Genomic DNA, 13763 nt, shown 5'->3' on the forward strand with positions numbered 1-13763 from the left:
ACTAAAAAAATAAATATTTAAAAAATATAAAATTTTTTGTGTGTCAACATTAAAAACTCTCTTAGTGTTGGTTGTACATTTATGTGGAAGAACAATAAATCTAATATTGATTTAATATGACATGATTTTAAAAATTAGGACCATTTAGAATTAAAGCATTCTATTTCTTTGCAAAAATCATACCAAGAAGAATTTAAGAAGTCTTTGATTTCTCATCCTATAACTTATAGAGCAATAATCCTTTCTATGTCTTGGCAAATTGCCATATTACTTCTGAGTTTGGATTAACTTCCAGCATTTTCTTTATCCTTTGAGCTTTTATTGTTGTGAAATAATCTCTTGAGGGTCCCCTTAATGTATTTTTTTTTCTGGTGTCACTTTCTTTGGAACATCTTCAGCCTTTTTGTCACACAATTGCTTTTCTCATTCCCGTTCACCTTCACTAAGCTTTTTTGGCTGCAGATTCTTAAAGACAGCAGTGTCAACATTCCTGTCGTGTGCTGTTTCTTCTATAACTCCATTTGCATTCAATGCAAATTTCACTGATAGTATTATTGATTTTATTCTTTTGCTGTATTTTTTTTTTCTTTTAGTGTTAGGAATTGGACCCAGGGGCACTTTGTCACTGAGTTACACATCCAGCCTTTTTTATTTTTTTTATTTTGAGACAGGGTCTTGCTAAGTTGCTGAGGCTGGCACTGAACTTGAAATCCTGTTGCCTCAACTTCCCAAGTTGCTGGTATTATAGGCATGTGCCACCATGCCTGGCTTACACTTTTATCTTTGCGGGCCAATTCTCTCTATATATTTTTCTTTCTTTTTTTTAGAGAGAGAATTTTTTTAATATTTATTTTTTAGTATTTGGCGGACACAACATCTTTGTCTGTATGTGGTGCTGAGGATCGAACCTGGGCCGCACGCATGCCAGGCAAGCACGCTACCCGCCTGAGCCACATCCCCAGCCCTCTATATATTTTTCTAAAATGTCATGTGGTTTGTTGCTGTGAGACAAGGAGGCATCACAACTACATGCTTTGCTACCTGTGCATGACTAAAATAGCAGATGCCCAGTGACCAATCATTGACAGACTTTGAAAAAGGTCATGTAATTTTTCACTGATCATTGTGCTCACCTGTTATTTGCAAAGTGACGTATGAACTGAAAGACTAGAAAACAAAGTTTGTATTTTATTCAATTTCTCAGAGTTAATATATCATGGTAATTAAAATTTAAATTATTTTTAGGAGACTGATGCTATTTATTTTTTTTTTTAATTTTTAATATTTATTTAGTTAGTTAGTTAGTTCTCAGCGGACCCAACATCTTTGTTTGTATGTGGTACTGAGGATCGAACCCGGGCCGCACGCACGCCTGGGGAGCGTGCTACCGCTTCAGCCACATCCCCAGCCCTGACTGATGCTATTTAAACTATGGTAACTGAAATTTGTTTATATTGGAACCATTCAAAGCCAGACTGTTACCTTTGCATAATAAAGGGGAAATAAGAAAACATGTGCTTTTTTTTTTTCCAAAAAGAAATACAGAGGGTTAAACCAAAAACTAAGGAAACTGATTATCTATAAGGTGTGGTACTTATGAGGAAGAAAGGATAAAGGAAGAGTGATAATTTTCTGAATACTTTAAAAATAGTTTTGACTGTTAACTTAATATTCAAAAATATTAACCAACAAGGAATGTGGAAAAACCCTAAAATGCCATATAACAGAAACAAATAAACTTTCACAGCTATACGACAAGTTAGTTTTCAACACAATACTCTGACCATATATATCCTCAGTTTAAAGCAACCATTACATCATATCTTTAACATTGTTGTCCTTGGGGTTTTTTGGGGGGGAGGGGGGAGGAGCTACTAGGAATTGAACCTAAGGGTTCTTAACCATTGAACCACATCCCCAGCCCTTTTTATATTTTATTTAGAGATAGGGTCTTGTTGGGTTGCTTACAGCATCACTAAGTTGCTAAGACTGGCTTTGAAACTTCAATTCTCCTGCCTCAACCTCCAGAGCCTCTGGGATTATAAGCATGTGCCACCATATCCAGCAGGTTTTCCTCATTGGTATCAGTATAGCAATTCTGAAATTACTTTCTGTGTACTTTAGTATTGAGCAAAATAGTAAAAATATTCATAATTTTGGAAAATACAAAAATGAAAAGGGGAAAGGCTAAGAAGAACCTGAATTGTAGGTATCAGTATGAGCTCATGATTTCAAGGGGTATGTGTAGATATAGATATGGTTGTATTTTTTGTGTGTTTACTAGCTAGCTCTGTCTGCTGAAAAGACCTAGAAACAGTGACAAATCATTAGCAGTGAACACACATAGCACCTAGTTCTTATTTTCTAAATATTACTTCCTACTAGAAAAAAGCAGGGCTTTGGGAATAAATGGTTCTTTTCAGGACTAGAGTAGAGAAAGTTTAAGATTAGTCTAGAATATCTTCTTACATCAGAAAGCAAGAAAGGAATTAAGAAAATGAATGAGTATTGCAAAAGGACAGAGGAACTAGCCTGATGTTTACCCATCATGATGGGCAAAATTTGAGATTAAAAATTGTAAATGGTTCAGATGAGTAGATAAAAAATTTGTGATATATATACACAATGGAATATTACTTGGCCATAAAGAAGAATGACTTTATGACATTTGCCAGTAAATGGATAGATTTGGAGACTATCATGCTAAGTGAAATAAGCCAATCCCCCAAACCAAAGGTCAAATGTTTTCACTTATACTTGGAAGCTAAACATCAGTAAAGGGGGGTAGGGAATAAAAGAAGTTCAGTAGATTAGACAAAGGGGAACAAAGGACAGAGAGGGAAGATAGGTGTAGGAAAGACAAAAGAATGACTCTAACATAATTTTCCTAGGTACATATATGAAAATACCTAAGTGAATCTCACTCTTATGTATACTCACAAGAATGGGGTCCAAATTAGAACAAGATCTATTCCATGCTTGTATAATTAGGTCATAATGGATTCTACTGTCATGTATAACTAAAAAAACCAATAAAAATAAAAATGTAAATGTCTGTAATAAAATTTAGCTTACTGAAAGAACACATGAACACATAAGCCATACATGAATAAATGAAAGAGAAGGAAAGGCTCTTCCTTATATTATAAAGCCAACTAATAAATAAAGAAAAATATTACTAATAGATTTAGGAAATCCTATCTCCTTGAGTGGGCTAACCTAGTGACTTTGCTTCGAATGAACTGGATATAGGAAAAGTTATGGCATTTTGTGTTCAAAATTAAGTTTATAAAATGTTGTGACTTCCCTCATATTTCCCCTCTCTGGATCTTTCCTTTACTCACTCTGACGGAAGCCAGCTGTCATGTTTTGATCTGCCCTAGTGAGAGGTAAACATGGCAAGAAACTAAGGTAGACCTCTAGCTAAATGCCAATAAGAAACTGGGGTCTTGCTGATGGGACTGCAAATTGGTTCCGCCAATAAGGAAAGCAGTATGGAGATTCCTTGGAAAACTGGGAATGGAACCACCATTTGACCCAGCTATTCCTCTCCTCGGTCTATACCCAAATGATTTAAAACACAGCATACTACAGGGACACAGCCACATCAATGTTCACGGCAGCACAATTCACAATAGCTAAACTGTGGAACCAACCTAGATACCCTTCAGTAGATGAATGGATTTTAAAAATGTAGCATATATACACCATGGAATATTACTTAGCAATAAAAGAGAATAAAAACATGGAATTTGCAGGTTAAATGGATGGAGTTGGAGAAGATAATGCTAAGTGAAGTTAGCCAATCCCCAAAAAAACAAATGCTGAATGTTTTCTCTGATATAAGGAGTCTGACTCATAGTCGGGTAGGGAGAGGGAGCATGGGAGGAATAGAGGAACTCTAGATAGGGCAGAGGGGTGGGAGGGGATTGGGGGGCAGGAGGTTAGCAACAATGGTGTAATGTGATGGACATCATTATCCAAAGTACATGTATGAAGACATGAATTGGTGTGAACATACTTTATATACAAACAGAGACATGAAAAATTGTGCTCTATTTGTGTAATAAGAATTGTAATGCATTCTGCTGTCATGTGTTTAAAAAATAAAATCAATTAAAAAAAAGAAACTGGGGTCCTCCTTCAATCAACAACCCACAGGAACTGGATTTTGCCAATAACTCTGTAAAGAGAGATTAGAAGTAGATCCTTCTGCAGCCAAGACAACATCTCTGGCTGACATCTTAATCATAGTGCTTTGTGAAAGACTTTGAAGTAGAGGTACTCAGCAAAGCCACTCCCAGATTCCTGATCCAGCAAATTTATGAAATAATAAAAATAAATGTTTTTAAAACCTCTCTTTTCTCTATATACACACATATGTATATGTATACATACATACACATATGCATATATATTCTGAATAGATTATCACAATGGAAGGAATCAGGTATTAATGGAATGTGATTATATGTCCAACCACACAGTTAACATCTACACTTGGATGTTTCTCAGAATCTCAAACTGGACATGCCTACAACTTGACTTTTGATTTATCTTAAATCCACCCTTCTCTAATCTTCCATATCTCGCCAAATTGTACATTTATCCCTTTGTTTATTAATTTGGAAAACTGGACATCACTCATCCATTGTCTTTACTGAGTCATCAACAATTTTATTAAGGATCTTGACAGCAGTGATCTTGCTGACGCTGAATAATATAATAATAAAATAGTCCCTACCATCATGAAGTTTACATTTCACTTATTCCAAAATTAAGTCTTACTGAATGTATTTTCTAAATATACCTTCAATATATCCACCTATTTCTCTATCCAGTGCCTCCCTTTTAATCCAAGTCAGCACTATTTCTTGGCAGTGACATTGTCATAGTCTCTGGTCAAGTCATCCTATTTCCATTGGTAACCCTTAAAATCATTTTTCCATATAGCAGCTGGAGTCATCTTTAAAATTCAAACCATATTCTGTTATTGTCTTCTTTAAAATCTCTTGAGATCTGGGCATGGTGGTGCATGCCTGTAATTCCAGAGGGTTGGAACGCTGAGGCAGAAGGATCACAAGTTTGAGGCCAGCCTCAGGAACTTAGTGAGGCCATAAGCAATTTAGCAAAACTCTGCCTCAAAATAAAAAATGTAAAGGGCAGGTGTTGGGGCTGAGAATGTGGCTGAGAAGTAAAGCACCTCTGGGTTCAATTCCTGGCACAAAAATCAAAATCAAAACCAAAACTAAATAAAAACAAAACAACAACAAAACAACTCCTAAATATAATGGTATTTAGGATAAAATTCAGATCTTTAATGTGGTTTGCAAGGTTCTGTCTACCTTGCTAGTCTCATCTCTATATTTTCCATTTCCAGCCTCCTTACCCCTTTTTAAATGCTTGAGTCATACTTTTCCTGTTTTTAGGACCTTGATACATGCTATTCCCTCTATCTGACAATTTCTTTTCTTTAATTCTCCTTATCTACTGGCTAACTTCTATTCGACCTTCAGATTATTACTGAAAGAAGCCTCCCCTGACCACCAGACTAGGCTCATTATAAGCTCTCTTAGTGCTACTGTATTTCCCCTTGATAACAGTTACCAGGCCTTCAAAGACCATATATTATAATGGGGCCAAATAAGGCAGGGATCATGTCTGCCTGTTCATTGCTGTATCCTTGTCATCTAAAACAGTGCCTTCCAGGTGACAGTTGGTCAGTAATGTTTGTTATATAAGTGAATGAATGAACCACCCTCTATCAGACTTGGTCATTCCTCAATGTTTACTACTTCTGGGTGGCTTTCCCAACCTATCAACTGCAGAAGTTGGAAGCCTAAACTTACAGAGGTGGGTTAGGCTATACCACTCTCATACTATTATTATTATTATTTACTGTACTGATCTTTCTAACATTTGCCCATAGTTATTTTTAATTAATTTCTTGTGGATTGTAGTAGTGTGGGAATAGAACACTCTGCACCTCTCATTTTTGAAAACTTGGAATATATGAAAAAATTTTTTTCTGTAAACTAGCAATGAACAATCAGAAAATAATATATAAAACAATAATATTTACAGTAACATTAAAACATCAAAGATATAGGGGTAATTTAATAAAAGACATTTAAGTCCCTTTTTCAACTTTCACTATAGTCAAGAAATGGAAGCAATCTAAGTGTCCATTCACTAATGAATGGATAAAGAAAATGTAACACATACACACACACACACACAATGAAGTACTATTCAGTGATAGAACAGATGAAATCCTGTCACTTGTGACAAGATAGATGGAACTGGGAATAATTATGTTAAGTGAAACAAGCTAGGCATCATCTGCATCATCTAACTTGTATCTGGAATCTAAAAAAGTTGGTCAACTCATAGGAGTTGAGACTAGAATAATGGTTACCAGAAGCTGGAAAGAATGAGAGTGGGGTAGGGAAAGATTGATCAATGGGTACTAAGTTACAGTTAGACAGGAGCAAGAAATTCTGTTGTACTCTTACATAGTTGGGTGAATATAGATAACAGCAATGTACAATATATTTCTAAAAGCTAGAAGAGATGATTTTGAAAGTTTTTGTTATAAATGATAAATATTTGAAGGATACATATCTCTAACCTGATTTAAATATTGCACAGTCTATGTATCTAAAAACACATAGCACCATATTAATATAAACAATTTTATGCATTGGTTAAAAAATATTTTTAAAAAGGCCTCTGCACTAAAAGCTAAAACCATAGCTGAGAGAAATTTTAAAACATACAATTAAATGGAAAAATATACCATGTTCATGGATTGGGAAATCTCAATATTATGTATTATGATCCCCTGCTTCCCAAATAAGAGATATAGATTCAATGCTGCCAAGTTTATTCTCCTAGAAACTGACAAAATGATTTTAATTTGAAAGACAAAGGACCAAGAATGGTCAAAACAATATTGACAAAGATAAAATGGTTGGAGGACTTGCCTACCTGATTTTTCAAAAGCTACTATAAAGCTACAATAATTAAGAAAGCATAGTATTTGAAAAATAATAGAAAAACAGATAATATGTGTAAATATATTGATGAAATAATTTTCAACAAGAGTTTCAAAGCAATTGATGGAAAAGGAAAATATTCTCAACAAATACCACTGAAAAATATGGAAAAGATCCTTAATCACCACCCCACCAAATTGCTACTTTATACTACAAGGAAAATTCATTTTAAATAAGGTAAACAGAAAGAAGAGTCAATAGCTGTTAAATAAATGCCCTTTGCTCACCAGATAGTCACTATCTCTCTTAATATACTGCTACAACAGGTAATACACAAGCTAAATCCAGTGAATGCAAGTGACACATATTTGTTGAGATGCATGTTGACTTTTCTTGCTTTTAAAGGTTTAGCAGACCCTTTGGGTAAGCACCTAGATTCAGGCTGAAGATATAAAATCATGTAATTTGCTAAATTCCTTTTAGAGACCAAAACCCAGGCATCATTTTATAATAAAACCAACAAAGCCCACAAAATCCAAGACAATAAAGAAACCTACTGTGAGTAACCAGACATAAGCATCTTCCTACCTACCACTATTTCTCCTTTCACTCATTTCAACTCCTTTCACAACATTTCATGTTACCTACTATATCCAATTTGGCTTTCCAAATATGAGTATTTTATTTTCCTTTTTTTCCTGTTATAATTTATATTGCAAGCTTTCAATGTACCAACAATTAAGTGCTTATATAATGGGGAATTTTATTTGCAGGTGTTATTCTATAATTTTGGAGGATTTTGTAAAACTGCCAGTTTAGGTCAATGTTATCCAGAAAACTCATACAATCACCTGATTACTAGGACCAGTCCATGTCCAGTATTCTGTGCTAGCCCAAGCTCACTTAAACCATTTAAATTGGTCTAATTTCCCAAGCCTCATAGGGAGAGAATCCCTTTGTATCACAGGGAATGATGGAATAGATGTAGTGGGGAGAAAAAAATTCTGCCCAGCTTCTAGTAACGTTTATAATTTATTTTGAAAAGCAAGATTCAGCATGAAAAGAAGCCTGGGACACTCAGTCACAAGAAGTTCTTCTGTGGAACAATACTTTTAAATTGGGTCTAGCAACTTCTGTGAGTGTTTTTCTTAGATTTATTGAAATAATTGGCTAACATTATTAGTCAAAATGTCTTTTCGTCATGAGAGGAATTTTCTCAAATAGAAAATGAAAAATCCATGTGTTGGATAAGAAGTGATAAACAATGATTCTGAGTGAGACTTGCCTCCTGCCTCCTATTTTTGTATAAACACAATTTGAATATGAAGGTGAAATTATAATCAAACAAATATAAAATATATAATCACAACATGTTACCTACTTACAAGGCCCAAAATTCTGTAGCCCATCTGACATTCCTGTCATCCATACTATTGTCCCTAAAGCTCAATTATGCCAAATATTTCTCATTTGGGGGCTTTTTGTTTTGCTGATAGAAATGTTCTTTCCTGTGTTAGCTGAAAAGATTTCATGGTGGTGGAAAACCTACCTGTGACTGAACTTATTTCATCAAGAATTCTGCACATTGAAGGGTGGATTCTGGCCCAATCAGAATCATCCCTTCCCTCAAAGGTTTCCTGCAGTGAGGATGCTATTGAGTCATGAGGATCAGAGCTTCCAGAAAGGAAATCTACTATCTCTGGAATAGTAGGAGCAGCACACACCTGGCAGGAATATGGAATAAAAAAGCTACAGTCCCCTAAGTCCTGTGGGGAAGGAATCCAAGACAGGATCATTTCGGGGTCTTCAACACTTCAAAACCAACACAAATAATGCCCCTGAGGAAGAATTAAAGAAAGAAAAAGAAAGTAAAGCTAAGGTAATCACCAGAAAAAAAAATTAATTTTGGAGTCAGAGTGTAACTCGGCAGGAAGATTGTTGAGGTGTGGCAATGCTTCCTACAGGCTGTTAGCGAAGACTGTGAGAAGCATGTTGGTGTCAAGAGGGCACTGGCTGTCCACTGTCTAGATGGTGACTAGATCTATAGACAGTGGCATCCTGATCAACTTGCTGGCTCTGAACCCCAGGCTTGGAGACCAGGTAGCTGGGCTCCACAGCTTGAGGCACAGTGTCAAAGAGCACTGAGCTGTCGCGTGCCAGTGTAGGGTACAGCACCAGTGGAGCTTTGTGGCAGTAGTTGCCTACTAACAGATGCAAGTTCAGCGCTGGTGAGCCTTGGTCTTAACCTACAGGTCAGCTCAAAAGAGCGTAACTGCTTGTGATTGAAGGCTAGCTGCCTAAACACCACCCCGCTCTGTTGGCTCACAGACATATAGGCCCATAGTGCCCAAGGTGCCAGGTCATTGGCCAGGGAGGAATTGGAAACATGGCCTTTGGTGCCTGAGTCAGGATCAGAGGCACTGATTTGAGCGATGGAAGCTCTGAGGAGGGTTGTGCTCAGCCAAGTGTAAAATATACGGGGCTTAGTTGGAAAATATTCGGGGCTTAGTTGGATACAGTGGCCCTCTTGTTGATGATGTATAGAGCAATGCCTGTGCTGGAAGAAAGGGGCAGCTTGCTCTTGTCAGTGGTTGTGAGTGACATTGTACTGTGGAGTCTGATCCTGATCAAGGGTCCCATCTGTTACATCTTGGAGGAAGATTAAATTCTGAATGGTGAATTTATTTTCTTGTATCAGACATATGTCCACCCTATTTTCTCCCAAATCTGGATTTTGTGTTTTAAACAGAGAGATTACTGTCTGGGATACAGAATCTTCTGGAAACATTGTGGAATTAGAAGTAAAAGTCACCTCTGGGATACTGTCATTATCTTCTAGAATTTCTGTCTCAACAGTACACTGATTGAGCCACCAGTCTTCTCTCCTTGCCTCCAAAACTGAAGAATATTTTTTAATCTCTCCAAAGTCCAATGTACTTAAATTTTTTGTTTCTCCACTCTTGTTTTCAAGGCCAAATTGGAAATTGGTACTCTGGGCTGCAAAGGCCTAAATGATCTCTGTATTAGTTCCCACATCCTGGTTGATGCTTCTTACTCTCAGCATGGAGGTGCCCAAGGACATGTCTTCTGAAGGACCATCCATTACATGTCTTCGTTGAACACAGGGGGTTGTCATTGGCACTGACTACCAGGATCTGAGTGTTGCCATTTATGGAAGGTCCCCACTATCTAAAGCTGTTGGCACTAAGAGATGGGTACTATGGTTTTCCTGGTTTAGTGGCTTGTCTAAGATAATATTTCTTTCCGCTGTTGGTCTCTTTTACTTTGAAGATAAATATAGAATTGCCGCTAAGGTAGGAATTTTGAAAGGAATTGCTTGATACCTTAGGGTCTTCCAAAGATTATATAGTAAATCTTGCTCATGGTTGGGTCAACTCAGAGATATTTAACTTAATAATATTCCTGCTAAACTGTAAGGCATTATCATTCACATCCTGATTCTCTACGTTAAAATGAAAAACATTTAAAGGATTTTCAATTATGGTTTCTAAATGCATGCCATGCTAAAGCCATGTCCCCCATTAGGTATAGTTCCCAAAGATGAACTCAAAGTGTAACACTAGAGAATCTCTTTCCTAAGATACAGACTCTTTAAGCTTGATCAACATCTCTTCACAACTATATGAGGAAAAAGTAGATTTTCCACCAGAATCACCAATTCCAGATCAGAGTTAAACTGTTACATATTACTGAGAAACTATACACAATTTAACAATATTAACACTCACAAAATTGCATACAATTGTCTCATTATATCATTTGATTTCCACATTATTGAAAAATGATCTATGAAGTGTATAATTTCAGCAAGGTTATTAGGCTGTTGCTAATTCAAAATTTCTTTTTTTAATATTTATTTTTTAGGTGTAGATGGACACAACACAATGCCTTTATTTTTATGTGGTGCTGAGGATCAAACCTGGGTCCCGCCCGTGCTAGGCGAGCGCTCTACCACTGAGCCACAATCCCAGCCCTCAATATTTCTCTTAGGATGAAATTAGTAGAAGAATGTTTGCTGACAGATTACATTTCAATATCCTGCAGAGCCTAGACTTTTAAGTCACAGCAAAATACATCAATTAACTTATTAAATCTAATGAATGAGTACCCCTTGCCAGAGCACATAGGAAGACAAGCAAAGTCCTTGATATACTTTCATTATTGGAACCAGAAGAAATGTAAACATCGAAACCCATTACTCCAGTCTTGGAAAGCAATCAACAAATATTTTAGTTATCAATTATCAACAACCATCCTAAATGATCTAAAATTAAGATTGTGTTTTGTACATCCAAAACTAAATAACTTCAAACTTTAGGTTTTGGTGATCTGTTTTCCAGTTAAACTGCTTTTTGTTTCCCCACTACTGGGGATTAAACCCTGGGTACTCTTCCACTGAGCTATATTTATATCCCCAGCTCTTGTTTCTTTTCTTTTCTTTCTTTTCTTTTTTTTTTTTTTTTTTGGTGTGCTGTTGTTGTTTGGTTTTGAGGGGAGGCAGCAGGGGGTAGGGGGTATACTGGAATTGAACCCAAGGTGCTTTACCACTGAACCACATCCCTAGCTCTTTTTATATTTTTAATTTGAGACAGGTTCTCACTAAGTTGCTTAGTGTTTCACTAAGTCACTGAGTCTAGCCTCAAATTTGTGTTCCTCCTTCTTCAGCCTGCGTTCCCAGGATTACAGGTTAGTGTCACCATGGCTGGCCTTTCCCTCTTCTTTTAAATTGTTTGTGTGTGTGTTTTAATTTTTGAGACATTGTCTCACTAAGTTGCCAAGGTTGGTCTTGTAAACTGCTTTTTTACAATAAGAAGTTTGATAGGACCTTTGTTTAGATCACACTATTCAGACAAAAAATTAAGATTCACAAATGCCTCAGATGAAAATGCCTAGGAACTTAAGATTTTTAAGTCAGCTTCACAAAAAATTTTAGAAAACTTTTGTATTCAGCCTCCAGTTGTCCCATTGTATTACTGGGAGAAGCACATAATTCATTATGACTTTTCCCAATAGAATGGCAAGTATGCTGACATTGAAAGCATGAATTTTTCTGTCAACCATAAAAAATGGCTACAGTTTATTAACTACAAGTTATGAATAAGATTATTTATATATTACCCCTAATCCTGATCACAATTTTTCAAATTAGATATTATTATCCCTGTTTTACTGAAGCTCAAAGAGATGAAATAACTTCTCAAAGGTGAAGAAGTTACCTATTTGCAAAACTCTGTCTTCTATGATACTACATCCAAAAACTCATGACACTGTTTATCATTCATTAATAAACAACTGCTTAATGAAGACTTTCCCACTCAAACTGATTTTTAAGATGGTCTAAGAGTCATGAATATTCATGTCCTAACTCTTACTGATTTGTCCTTAAATCAAGTTAGGTGAACAGATATCAGCATAATTATAACTTATTAGCTAGATTCTTAAATAATTTTTGTTTTTTAATTACAGCTTTCATTTTGAGTTGCCCATCATATGTGAACTGCCATGTGATAAACATTTTGATAGTTTCTGCAAGAGTGCATGCACTGCTATCTATTTCTCTTAGTGTTAGTCATAGAACATTATACTTAGTAACTTCTATGGGAACTAAAAGCAAATTTTCTATTTTTATATAAGCTCAAATGCTTCCTGTTTTTAAAGCACACAAGTGGAACCACACAATCTATATTACTTCTATTTTGTTGTTGATGTTGTTCTTGGTTATTAAGAAGCATAAAGAGATATGTGCTCTTGGTAGAAGAAACTGCGTCATTTTAGAGCCATTTGATTACCTTTCTTTATCTTTTATAAACCTAGGTATTGACTACTGTATTTTTAAAGTAGACAGGTAACAAATAAAAAGAAAAAAAGTTAATTTGGATGTTTTGGTTCCCTACTCCTTTAAAAGGCGAGAAACCTTTTTGTATTCCCTTCTTGCTTTCTCAAGAGTAATATATCTTTGCTTCCAATTTCTGTTAAATATTCTACACTAATCATAAGGTTTTCAGGAAACAGAATCTGTGCACTTTCAAGAAAACTCTCCATGTTATAAAAAGTTATAGAAATTTTAATGTAGAAAGAAAGGGGATTTCTGCAAAGTTCCCATCATACCAAAAATGTGCCCCAAACACATTTATTTTTATTATTATTTTATTATTAAATATTTATATTATTATTAATAATTTGTTATTAATAAAATATTTTATTATTTTTTGTGGTGCTGGGCATCAAATGCAGGGCCATGCATATGCTAGGTAAGTGCTCTCCCACATCCCCAGACCTTTTTTTAATTTTTATTTTCAGAGAGGGTTTAACTAAGTTTCTCCAGCTTGCTTGGAAATTGAGATCCTCCTGCCTCAGCCTCCCAAGTAGCTGGGACCAAAAAATTTTTTTTCTAAATTTCTTCAAAGAAATTCTCAGCTGAGTAGATGGCAAAGATAGTTCAAGTTATCACTGTGCCATTTTGTTAATTCTGAATACTTCACAAAGTCATCATTAATATGATTGTTGCAGGTAAAATGAGCAAAAGAAATGTGTGACTTTATTACAGTATTTTTTATGTATAATGAAATGTATAATAGAGGTAAAAATATCTTCACAGTTCTTCCTCATGACAATTACATTGTATATTTGAGAAAACTTCCAATGTATAAGAAATAAACCTGCCATATTTGGAAATTTAATGAATAAAAACCTGAAATGACTTAAGACACCAAGAAAGTATAAATGTATATATCTCTGATAACC

At 35.5% G+C, this 13763-nt stretch overlaps 1 protein-coding gene across 1 annotated transcript in view; it reads right to left on the minus strand.

Annotated features, from left to right (window-relative positions):
- Nucleotides 1–13763, minus strand: part of LOC124103523 (uncharacterized) — a 78160-nt gene that overhangs the window by 51810 nt on the left and 12587 nt on the right. The gene's annotated exons all lie outside the window — the stretch shown is intronic.

This window comes from Marmota monax, unplaced genomic scaffold, assembly GCF_021218885.2.
Source record: "Marmota monax isolate L192 unplaced genomic scaffold, Marmota_monax_Labrador192_F-V1.1 WCK01_AAM20220418_F8-fsc00006, whole genome shotgun sequence".
NCBI lineage: Eukaryota > Metazoa > Chordata > Mammalia > Rodentia > Sciuridae > Marmota > Marmota monax.